Here is a 12,220-nt window from a genome sequence, read left to right on the forward strand (position 1 = left end):
TCTTAGAGCAGATTTGCTGGCTTCGCTTTAACATTTGTAGTTTTACTGACAAATAAGGCCTAGAAAACAGAGAGCCATAGAGTTTGGGAGCTAGAAGACCCTCTAAGGCCATTGCATCCATCCACATCAGATGCATGAGTTTCTTCCTCAACACCCCCCCCCCCCAGGTGGTTGTAAACCCCCTGCTTGAATGTCTCCAATGATGAGGACAGTAGGCTTCCCATCTTTGGCCAGCTGTGATGCTGAGTTCTGGAGAAGTGCCTTTTCTCGGCCCTGGCTGCCTAAATGTGGAGCTCCTGGTTCATCTGTCTATTGCCTAGAAGTTCCAAGCCGGGCAGTTGCCAGAAGGACTTGCCAGTGGAACCTGTGGATGGGTCAGCTTGCTTTGGACCTTTCTAGTCTAATTGTCTAACAAGTTCAGCAATTATTGTCACTTAACATTTTCAGAGTTCCGTGATGTGCAGGAAAAAAGCCCAATATTGATGTCTGAGAGATTCTCTGCCCATAGGAATTATCAAGAGAGCAAGGCTAGCCCCTCCTGTAGAGTACTTGGCCACTCAAGGACTGAGTCCCCAAATAAACCCCCTAACCCAGTGGTTCTCAAACTTGAGCTTACTTCAGAATCACCTGGAAGACTCCATAAAACACAGACTTCTGGACCCCACCTTTGGAATTTCTGATTCAGAAAATCTGGGAAGGGGCCTGAGAATTTGCATTTTTCACAAGTCCCCAGGTGACACTGCTGCCCCTGGTCCAGAGATCACACTTTTAGATCTACAACCCCAACCCTTCCCAATTTTTTTTTTCTCCTTTGAAGCTTCCAAAGTATATGGGTTTTGGACCTAGTTCAGAGACTGGGCTTCAAGTTTTGACTCAGCCACCACCAACTGAAAATTATAACAGCCACCCCTGCTTTGCAGCTTTGTTATGGGATTGTCACAATGTCTGTAAAGCCGCCAACACAGTGCCTTGCTTGTAAGGGACATGAGGTCATGAAGTTCAATTTAAGTGGGGTGTTCCAGAAGGGGCTAATGAAACTCTGCCTGGAGATTCCCTTTTCGCCAGGACCATATGGCTTCATCCAGATAAAAAGGGGAATTTTACTTAGTGTCAACATTTAAAATGCTCTATGAATCTGGCTCCAAACAGGCATGCTTGGGTCAAAAGCCAGCTGTCTCTCATCTGTGCCATTTTGCTGCAGCCCCATATTTCACCCTGGTCCTCAGTGGCTTTGCCAAATCCCAGAACCCCTCTGGTGAGCGAGCCTCAACATCCTAGACCACAATCCCTGCTTCCATAGCACCGCCGGCCCAAGGAGCAGGCAGCAACACGCTCAGCACGGGATGAGTGACTGAAGCCAGCAGGCACTGGGCTCACTGAGCTGCAGAAGTAATGTTTATTAGCAAAATGAAAACGAGCTTGCTTGTCATGTCTCAGAGAGGCCAGGAAGTGACACAAGGGAGGAAACGGAGGCCCAAGATGCCCTGAAGAGAGGAGCACCCATCCAGGGCCAGGGGCTGAGCCTCTGGACTCGAAATCCCATCGACAGAAAGGCACTGTCTCCTCACTCAGTCACCTGCCAGGCTGGAGGTGAGTTGGGCCTCAGGTAGCAGGTCTGGAGAGTGGAGCCAAAGGAGCTGCAGGCCTTTCCCAGTCAGCACGGCGTGGATGGGCAGGGCCCGCAGGATGCCCGAAGGGGGCCAGGAATGCAGGGAGAATGGGGTGCAGACTGCACAGGCTGAGCCAGGAATGCTGGAGGCTGAGGTCACACACAGGTTACAAGGGAGTCTGCAGAGAGGAAAAGGAAAATGTTTGAAGAATTTGTATGCGAAGTACATAAAAGACAAAAATGTAGAGACACTTTAGGATTTCAGAGGCAAAGGGGAATTGTGGACCTCAGAAAGGGGCAGTGACTTCCGCTGGGTCCACAGTGGAGCTGGGAGCAGAACTTGGGCCACCTGTGTGCAGGACCAGTGTCACCGTCCATGGGAAAGGGACTTGCAGAGAGAAAAGGCAGAGAGGCTGGTGGGGTGGGAGCAGGCCAGATGTCAGCCACCCTCTTAATTTCAACAAAGCCCCCAATACTGTTCCTTGTATTTTAAAGGCATGTACCATTATTCTCAGTATTTTAGCCCCCTGTGGGTGTGACTAGCAGCTGGGAATAAGATGTAGTCAGCAAAGGGGACAGCCTGAGTGGAAAAGATCCTGCACTCAGTCTGGTACGCCCAGGCAGACGTAAGCTCACCAGGCCTCCCAGGCAGCAAGTTTGTCTCCAAAGATGAGGTCTGCCGTGCCACCCCAGCTGGCCTCCAGGGTCCTCTTAGATCAGACCCAATAAGGAATCTGCTTTTACACCTGGCTTTGACACAATCTCAGGGTATGTACTTGCAGTCCTTGCTCTCCAGAAGGTTCCAGTACATGGTGATCTCACCCTCCAGCCGGGCCCTGATGTCCAGCAGCACTGGTACTCCTGGCTCTGCTGCTCCAGGTCAGTTTGGATCTCTGACAGCTGCTCCTCCACGTTTTTGATCAGATCCTGCATCTGGGCCAGCTCTGTGCCATAGAGGGCCTCAGATTCACACAGAGAGCTCTGCAGTCTTTCTGCAACATCAAAGAAAGGGAGAAGTGGGCTTAAAAAATGATGGATTCCTGCCCTGAACCCCTAAAGTGAGTAATACCATGACACCCCAAGACATTGCCAGGCCCAGAGAAGAATGCAATTCCCTTTGGCAGTCTTCAGCTTGAAAAACTAACAATGTGCTATTGCTCATCAACATATGCCTTTAAGATAGTCCACAGACCCTCCCTCATCTGGGTTAGCATTCATTCACTCAGCATCCATACCTACCAGAAAGTTCTTCCAAAGAGAACAAGTCAATGTTTAAGCCGTGTCCCTGTCTGTGTTTAAATGAGCCATGTATTACACACAGGGAACTGTTGGTGGGAAGTGGGAGCCAAGCTGAGTTTTCCACGCATGCAAAGGACACCCACCAGGTTGTGCTGAGCCTGAAGCTCAACCTCCAGGGCGTTTGCCGTTCAACTCAGCTCCAGGATCTCCAACTAGCAGCACTGCAGCTCCTCGAAGCAAGACACAGCCTGCAGGCTGATGCCTTTGGACTGACACATGGTGGATCAAAAACACGGTCAGCTCATTGACCCAGAATGGAAGCCCGGTGTCCCCCAGCCCTGTGGCACCGTCCTCACCTGGGGTTGGAACCACTGCTCCTCGTCCTGGCAGTTGGTCCCCACCATGGCCTTGTACTGGCATCACATCTACACCGGCAGCCTGCTCAGCTCCACAGTGGACTCAGTGTCCAGCTCAATCCAGAGCTTGTCCCCCAGCTGACACCTCAGGGTGAGGACTTCCTGTCATAGGGGGAGGACTACCATCTCATGGGACCCCCACTTCCCTCCACCCAGCTCCCACTCCCCATCCTCCCCAGCAATTCCCTAGTGCTCCTCTGAGTCTGAGGCACCTTCAACAGCAACCAGCAGTGGTCAGACGTTGTAGGTGAAGAGCACCCTCCTCACTGAAAGCAGGAGCTCATCTTAACAGCTCATGAGGCTTAATCATGAGGTCCAGACCTGCAGGAGGGAGCCTCATTTCATCCCAGAGAGTCTCAGCATGTCACCCAAGGGGCCACACACCTGCTCATGGTTCTTCTTCAGGCAGAGCAACTCCTCCTCAGGGATTCCAGCTGGGTCTCAGGTCACACTTGGCAAGTGTGAGGTCATCCGAGGCCCTGCACAGGCTGCAGATGCCGGCCTCCTCCCGCTGGCAGGGTGAGTGCTCCATCTCATACCTTTAACAGGACAGAACACAGGGTGGCCAAGTCAGGGCAAATGAGCAGGAAGGGTCTCAGGACACAACTCACAGCTGGAAATCCCACTGGCCTTCCCTTTGGCAATCTAGCTTGAGTTGACTTTTCCTGTGTGGTGCACTCACAGTCCAGAAAACAACAGGATTTTCCCCACTTGCTCAACCCAAGCTCCTAAGGTAGAACCAGGCCGAGTGACCAGTGCTGAGGATGCTGCGCCGGACAAGCCAGCTGGCACCTGCTCTCATAGTCATATGGCTCAAAGGGATGCAGCTGAGCAGCTGGACCATTGCAATCTAGTGCAATCCCTGCAGACCTCCTCTGCCACGGCCCCCAAGGAAGTGGACCCTGGATTCTCTCTCAGATTGGAAGCCACATTGCCAGAGTGGGAAAAAGAAATGGTTTTCTTTGGCTCTAGAAAAATGAGTCTTCCATAGTGCCCTGAAGAAAGATGATAAAACACAATACCCCTTCCTATTCCCGGTGCAGATGCTTCTCAAGCGGTATAAACCCTTTGGCCATTGCCTCCCTCATCTGTGGGCAGTGGAGCATGATTTCTTCTGTCATGAACTATTAGCTATCAGGAATTAGTGGAGCAGCAGTGGGGGGAACATTCCTCACTGAGGCAGCAGAGTTTAGTAGGACATGGTCTCAAGGTAGGAAACCTAGGGCCAAGTCCCATGGCTTCTGGCACATCATTTAAGCACCCTGATCCCAATGTCCTTCCGTGCAATAGGGGTGCCATCACTGCCTTGCCTGCCTCGTGAGATTGTTCCTAGAATGGGATCAAATGGATAATTGATGTGTTCTAAAGTGGGTTGTAAACTATTAAAGCTAAACAATTGGAGGGGGTTGTATTTTCAAGATCTTGGGCTTAGTGTTCTTGGTTTTTTCCTGCCATAACCATTGGATCAGGGTCTTGGTTGATTACATCCCTGATGCCAACTACCTTGCAAGAGAGAGGAAGCTGAGGTGGGCATCTGGCTCCTTCCCCTCCCCGTTCTGCCCCAACTCACTTGGTCCTGAGGTCATCTGCAGCCAACTTGGCATTGTCTATCTGTACAACCAGCCTGCTGTTCTCAGATTTGACACACAGGATCTGGGAAAAGAAAGTAGGTCCAGTGATCAACTCTTACCAGGGCCATCCTCCAGCCTCAGGTGAGAGGATGTTCCATTGGCTGGGGTTCAAACTACAACATCCCCTTGGACAACACAAGCTCCCTAACATGTAAGAGATGGCATGAGAGGGGTGTGCAAAAGGGTACTTGGCAAAGGGTGGAGGTGTGCATCCAAAGGAACAAGGACATGGCAGGTCACAGCAAACTGAACATATAACAAAGACTTGATTTTATTTTTCCAGATATGATGCTTAGCCTGATATAAGCAAAAAGATCTGAAATCTAGGCCACAGGACAATGGACTGCTTATGAAAGCTTTAGACGTGGAAGGATTCATTCTTAGTAAGAAGTTTCTGCTCTGACTGGCCAACCTCCCCAAGAGTCTTCACTGAAGGAGCCAGATTTCCAGCCCCTATTTTGATATCCCTTGTCTTCTTGTCTTGAACATTAAGATGTAGGCTCTTAAGAAGCCTTCAATTGGTAATCAAAGGAGACAGCAGATACACACGAGGGCAATGCTATTGAATGGCTCCTGTTTGCTAATGCTGTCAATACGCAAAACACCAAAAATGGATTGGCTTCTATAAAGGGAGTTTATTTGGTACAAAGTTATAGTCCAAAGGCCATAAAAGTGTCCAAACAAAGGCATCCACAATAGGGTATCTTCACTGAAGAACACCAACGGCGTCCAGAACACCTCTGTCAGCTGGGAATGCACAGGCACATGGCTGGCCTCTGCTCTGGGGTTCTGGTTTCAAAATGGCCTTCTCCCAGGACGTTTCTCTCTAGGTGTCTGGGGGTGTTCTCTTATTTTCTCCCAGGCAAACTCCAGACTAGCAAAAGTCTACTTTCAATGGCCATCTCCAAAATGCCTCTCTCGGCTGCAGCAAGCTTCTGAGCCTGCATGGCTTTTTTTTCAAAGTACTCCAGTAAATCAATCAAGACCCACCCTGAATGGGCAGGGCCACACCTCCATGGAAATAATCTAATCAAAGGCATTACCCACAGTTGGGGGGGGTCACATCTCCATGGAAACAACCTAATCCAAAGATTCTGACTTAATCAATACATCTGTCCCCACAAGATTGCAATAAAGAACATGGCATTTTGGGAGACATAATACATCCAAACAGGCACAAACATATACATGCCAGCACATCAAAGAGATTAGAAAATGCATGCAGCGGAGACTTCTCCAACCTTGTGTATTACACAAAAATCTGGTTGCTTTGAAGAAATTAGCAGCTTTGATAACTAGCACAAAATTCAGGAAGAGTAAGGACAGCAACAAAGAGGTGTAAACTAAGAATCCTGCACAGTCAAATCCTATTTCTCATCCTTTACACATTCCCTGTGCCCTTCACCCAAGAGATTCTCCTTCCACAATCAAAAGACGTATCAGCTATAGCCACTCCGAGCTCAGAGTGTGTAGCTTGAGGGTCAGCAAGCGTTTTCTGTAAAGGGTCAGATAGTATATATTTCAGGCTTTACAGGCCATATGGTTTCTTTTACTACTCAATTCTGTCATTGTAGCACCAAAAGGCCATAGACAATACGTTAATGAATGTGTGGCTGTGGGCCAATAAAATTTTATTTACAAAATCAGGCAGTAGGCTGGATTGGCACCTGGGGCTGCAGTCTGCCAGCCCCCACCCTAAAGCACCACAAACCTTCTGCTGGAGCTCCTCAGTGGTCCAGAAGTAGGACTGGTAGTCCGGGCACACATTGGACTCCCCCTTGCATTTGCTCCACTCTCAGATCTTGGTCTCCAGCTCCGCGTTCTCCCGCTCCAGCTGCCACACCTTCTCCAGGTAGTTGGCCAGGCAGTCATTCAGGAATTTCATGGTCTCCTTGTGGCCATTCAGGGTGCCTTCGCGGTAGGTCCTGCAGCTTCTGGTGCTACCCAGGATGTGGCAGGACCCTGGCAAGGGGCAAGCAGTGTGGCAATTTGGAGGCAGACAAAGACTGGGTCAGTCCAGAGGGGTTGACCCCACACAGACTCGGTTGGCGTGTGCCAGGTTGGCCGAGAAGCACAGGGAGGTGGCCTTGGCCTCTGAAAACCACCCAATGGGGAGGGAACCACAGTAGTTAGAAGTCATGGTGCTAAAAGGCTGGTCTCCTGTTTTGCCCACCGTTGGCTTTGCTCAAGGTTGAGACCTTTCTCTCCTCTAGAACTTATATAGGACTGTAGTGGGTCTTGGTGCAAGAAAACTGGCATTTTCCTCATTAAAAGTTATGTTGATTATTATATATATGTATATATATATATATATATATATATATATATATATCACAGAAAACAAAAATGCACAAAATGGAACAGAAGCAGACATGCTTAAGAAATGGCAAATAGTTTAGTTTTGTTGGCACTTACAATGAAAGCACTGGAAAGTTGCATTGGGTCCAGGTGGTGGGAAGTCTTGAATGCCAGGACCACCCCACCTTTGGTTTTCAGGTAAAAGTCAAGTCAGGATATGGATCTGCCCCTGAAGTGGACTTTCCTCAAATGTGAGAAGAAGTAATCAAATGAGAAATAAAACAGTATTTCACACTGAAATAAATTGAGACAAATACATATCAAATTGATTTTGGCAATTAAGACTTTCTCTGTGCAAATGTGAAACAGATGCTATGGAAGTGGGAAAAAAACTCATGAACGAAACTGGGTAATTTGTGATTCCCAAGAAATATAATTATTTGGGAATTATTGGAGTCTATAGGCTAATTAAGGCAGGCAGTGATTAATACTTTATGGTGTCTGTTCTCAGGCGCCACCTCTCCTTGCTGGGCATCTACCCTTGTTAGACACTGACCCTTTTGCCAGACTGAGTTTCTCCTCAACTTGCTTACAGAAGATACACACTCAAGAATTCTAATCTTCCTTCTTTGGAAATGTCTTTGCATCTCTTTGAATTGCACCCTCCTTGACTGTCCATTACTTGGGAGACTCTAGAACAAAATTTAAATTTCCTAATCTTAAGATGCATTCAGAGCATACAGAAACCTTATGGCCTCCTCTATTCCTAAAACAAACAAGCCAGTGGCCAGTTGGTCAATAAGCCCTGGAAATAGGCAGCTACCCAGCTTCTGGACTAGCTATGCTAACTTGGATGCTACGTGGACCCCATTGCAAAGATAAATGGAGGAGTTCTCCTGGAGCAGCAGTGCATGTTTAGCTGATCCTAAAACATAGAATCACCAGGCTGAAGGAGCTCTCATAGTCCTCTAGTTTAGGACCCTTTAGCGTGCAATCCACTCTGATAACTCCCCTCCAAGTAGTTGTCCAGTCCACCATCTTCCAGGATGGCCTGTCCCATCATTTACCCACTCAGCCTCAGTGGACCCCAGTTCCCCAGACCTTGGGCTGGAAACTCGGATGCAGAGATAAATAACAGGGAGCATCTGCCTTGAGGGGCTTACAACATAGGTGAGTGTTAGAAAGTTATGATGTGAAGTCAAAACATAGCTCCCTATTATTTCTGCCTGTTTCTTTCATTTGTTTATTCATTCATTCATTCAACAAATATTTATTGCACACCTAATCTGTGACAGGCAGACACTGGTGCTGGTCACTGATGAAAGGTTAGCAAATAATAAGAGAGTTTGTCATGTACTTAATTTACTTTCTGGTTACCCATGAGGTCTCATAGAGGATAAATCTGCATTGTCCCTTCAGACCTTCAGCTTTTAGTGGACAGATGTGAGATTTCTCATTCCCGGTTCTGTCAACTGTTCTTCATTTAGCACAGTTTTAAGGCTCCTCTCCATCCTGGGTATATTCCTCTGAATACTCTTCATTTACTACTAACACTCTAAAACGGGGCCCTAGAATAGAATTCCTGATGAGTTTGGATTAAGAGGCTGCCAGTAAATGGCCCAGCCAACTTTCTTGCCCAGGTGCTGGTGCCACCACTGCTCAGCCATCGTAACTATTGCTGCAGCCAGTACATATGCAATCGGTGTTATATTGTCCCATAACAACTCCATGTGCAGATGTGGGGAATATCCACCAAGGCAGGATTCACCAGCATCACTGACCTACTCCAAATGATCAAATATAATTCACTAGCTCCAGCTACAGCAAAGCCCTTCTCAAGACACCAAGGCAGGGGCAGAGATGACCAAGAGAAATCACCTCCTCTCAAAAAGTTCAGAGTGTAAATGGAAAGAAAGAACATGTAACTCAGAAGAGAGAGAGGTTTCAGGATATTAAGAGGTAGGGGAGGCATCGAGGAGACAGTACCTGGAACTTGAAAGATAGGTGAGACTTAGTTAGGCAGCAAGGAAGAGAGAGGATTTTCTTGAGCGGAAGAGGAGCACGGCACATGCTCAGAAGCAGAAATGTGCACAGTGACTGGGAGGTACAGGGGTGCGGGATGCGAATGGGCAGCAGACAGAGGCCTGTCCCTGATGGCGGCCCCCCGAAAGAAACAAATATCAATGGCACAAAAATATAGACCTGAAGAGCCATAAAAAGCATTTTTTAAAGCCCGTAAAACTGAAATTTATGCCAATAGTGTTGTTGCCTTGTATTTTCTCAACATCCACCCAGGTGGTTCCCAAATTTTAGCTTCCATCAGGACCACCTGGAGGGCTGGCAACAATGCCGTTGCCAGGCCTCACCCCAGATTTCTGATTCAATAGCTCTAGAGCCAGGGCTGAGTCGGCGTTTCTGACGAGTTGCCCGGAGATCCTGCTGTGGGCCGGGAACAAAGCACGGCTCGACAGCAGAAGAGCTTTGCCGCGACTGTCCCCTCATGTGAGTGACGTACAATGCAACCAAAGGGAACTTGATGAATTTAAGAGAAGAGAATGTTTGGCTTACCTCATTTCAAATCAGTGCGTATGCACTTTCCTCAATATAACAAGCAAGTTCTGTTTGTTTTCCTGGTTCACTCTTTCTCACTGGGGTTTTGTATTATGAGAAAATCTAAGTTGGAAGGAGAAGGGAGTAAAAAGAGGGAGAAAACCCATAACTTTATTTGTTAAGCCTGTGGTCAAGAGGCCAGTCATTAAGAAGAACAATGTTTGTAAAGGACAGATAAAGGTCAAATGAAATAATATTTAACCCTTTATTAGGTGTCGGAATCTGGGTCGACATTTAACATATGGTATTTCATTTCATTCTCTCTCTCTCTCTCTCTCTCTCTCTCTCTCTCTCTCTCTCTCTCTCTCTCTCTCTCTCTCTCTCTCTCTCTCTCTCTCCCCTCCCTCCTCCCTCCTCCCTCCCTCTCTCTCTCAAACACACACACAAACAACCCCATATACTCAAAGTGGACACATTCCTATAACACTAAGCCCCATTGGTGTGGCCATGTGGCATCAAGCCTTGCACCACACGCTTTACATACAAGCATCTCGTTTAATTCTTATACCCACCCTGCAAAGCCGTTACCGGTGTTCCACTGCTGTAGAATGAGGAAAATGGAACTTGGAGCAGTTAATCATCTTCCTGAGCTCCACAAAGCTGGGAAGCACTGAAAAATCAGCCCAAGTCTGCCTGACCCTCAAGCCCAAGTTCTTTGTGCCCTACTCAGCAGCCCAGAAAAGGCCTGATGGTGGAGGCCAGTCAACACCAAGCCAGGGCCCCTCCAAGCCAGCCACAGACCCCCATGTAACTTACTCGGCAAATAGGTATTGAGTTCCTGCTCTGGGCCGCACACTCGTCCAAAGAGCAGAGAAGCGAGCTTATCAAAGAGCAGTTTAGGAAAATTAAACTAGTGCCCAATATGCAGCCTGGGGTGGGAACTCTGCATCTCCATTGTGTATACTCTCTAGCACAATTATATGGTGCCTATCACATAATATATACTCAAAAAAAATATTAAAGGGAAGAATGTAGGGCTGGTGGTGTGTGCAGGGTGGTCTCGATACAGAAGAGACTGGGGGCAGGAGGAAGGTCTTACAGTAACCCTGGCAGGATGTGATGGAAACCAGAACTAGCCACCAGCGGTGGAAAGGCAGGAAAGGAGGACAGGGATGTCACAAAAGGACTCTGCCCAAAGACCCTGGAGCCTGGATGATTTATTGACTACAGGAGTCTAAGGAGGAGAGAAACCAAAAGTGGTTCTGAGGTCACTCCTGGGTTCCTGGGACAACATGTGCCCTAGGAAGGGAGGCTGGGAAGTCAGGAGAAAGAGTGGCTGGACGGGGAGAAGCTGAGTTCAAGTTTGGAGACGGGAGTGTGAAATGTAGCTGAGTGGGACTGTCCACTAGGGGTCAGGGATGAAGGACTGGAACCAGGGGAGGGCTGCCTGGGAGGTGTGGGCTTACCCAGAAACTCTGCTCAGGTGCTAAGATTTATGACACCTGGCAGGCAGGTAAAGCAGGTTTTGGTTTAGCCCAGGAGCTCATACCAGAATAGGAAGAGTGATTCTTAATGGGAGAGTCACTCCTTCCCCCCATGTCACCCCCACATCTCCACACCCCCAGAGGAGGTGATGTTTGGAATCTCCAATACGGGTGGCAGGGAAGATAATAGTGGGAATGTCATTTGAAAGCAAACATATTCTGTTATACATGATCTGTCTTTTAGCCATGATATGAGTTTGGTATTTAAATTTTTGAAAGTTAAAACAACATTAAATGAGAAAATGAGGTATTTAATATTTATTAAAAGGGAGGGCATGATTGAGGAAAAAATGTTTGAGAAACGCTGAATTAAATGAAAAAAGCAAAATAAGAAATAGTTCTATTTGTAACAAGCTGAGCTCCCACAGATTTAGAAGTGACAACAGAGGAAACAAATCTGATCTCATTCGTGCTCTGGAAGGTGATGGGAGATGCTGACGGGATGGTGTGGTGGGGTGGGGTGCACACAGTCAACCTTACTTATCACACTTCGTGGAGTACACAGACAAAAGGGATCGAAACAAAAAGTGCTCCTGTTCTGGATTTTCTTGGCTTCACCAGCACAGACAGTGTGTGTCCATTCCCAGAGCTCTATCAGGGATGTCAGCGTCCACCCCCAGTTAACAGCTGCAGCCACCATTAATCCTTTCCACCCTGCTAGTTCTTATGGAATGACATTTAGAGTCGAAAAACAAGTGGTGAGTGGAGGGGCCTGAAGAGGCCCTGCTGGTGTTATTACATAATGCCTGGAGAGAAGAAATATTACAAATCAGCATGTTGATAGTGAGGGACTGATAAACTGAAGGCTAATGGTTTCAACACTAGGTTCAAAACTGTATCAGACCCTAAGCCAAGGGAGCAGAAATTTCTGGGGGGAAATAAAAAAGGAGCTGCCCAGGTCAGCCAATAACAGTCTAATCTGTGAGTGCAACA

The 12,220-nt window shown here is 47.8% G+C and overlaps 1 pseudogene; it reads right to left on the minus strand.

Annotated features, from left to right (window-relative positions):
• Positions 1-1,568: 1,568 nt before the first annotated feature.
• Positions 1,569-7,035, minus strand: LOC119514768 (annotated as a pseudogene).
• Positions 7,036-12,220: the final 5,185 nt, after the last annotated feature.

The sequence above is a fragment of the Choloepus didactylus genome, chromosome 18, assembly GCF_015220235.1.
Source record: "Choloepus didactylus isolate mChoDid1 chromosome 18, mChoDid1.pri, whole genome shotgun sequence".
NCBI classification, from domain to species: Eukaryota; Metazoa; Chordata; class Mammalia; order Pilosa; family Megalonychidae; genus Choloepus; species Choloepus didactylus.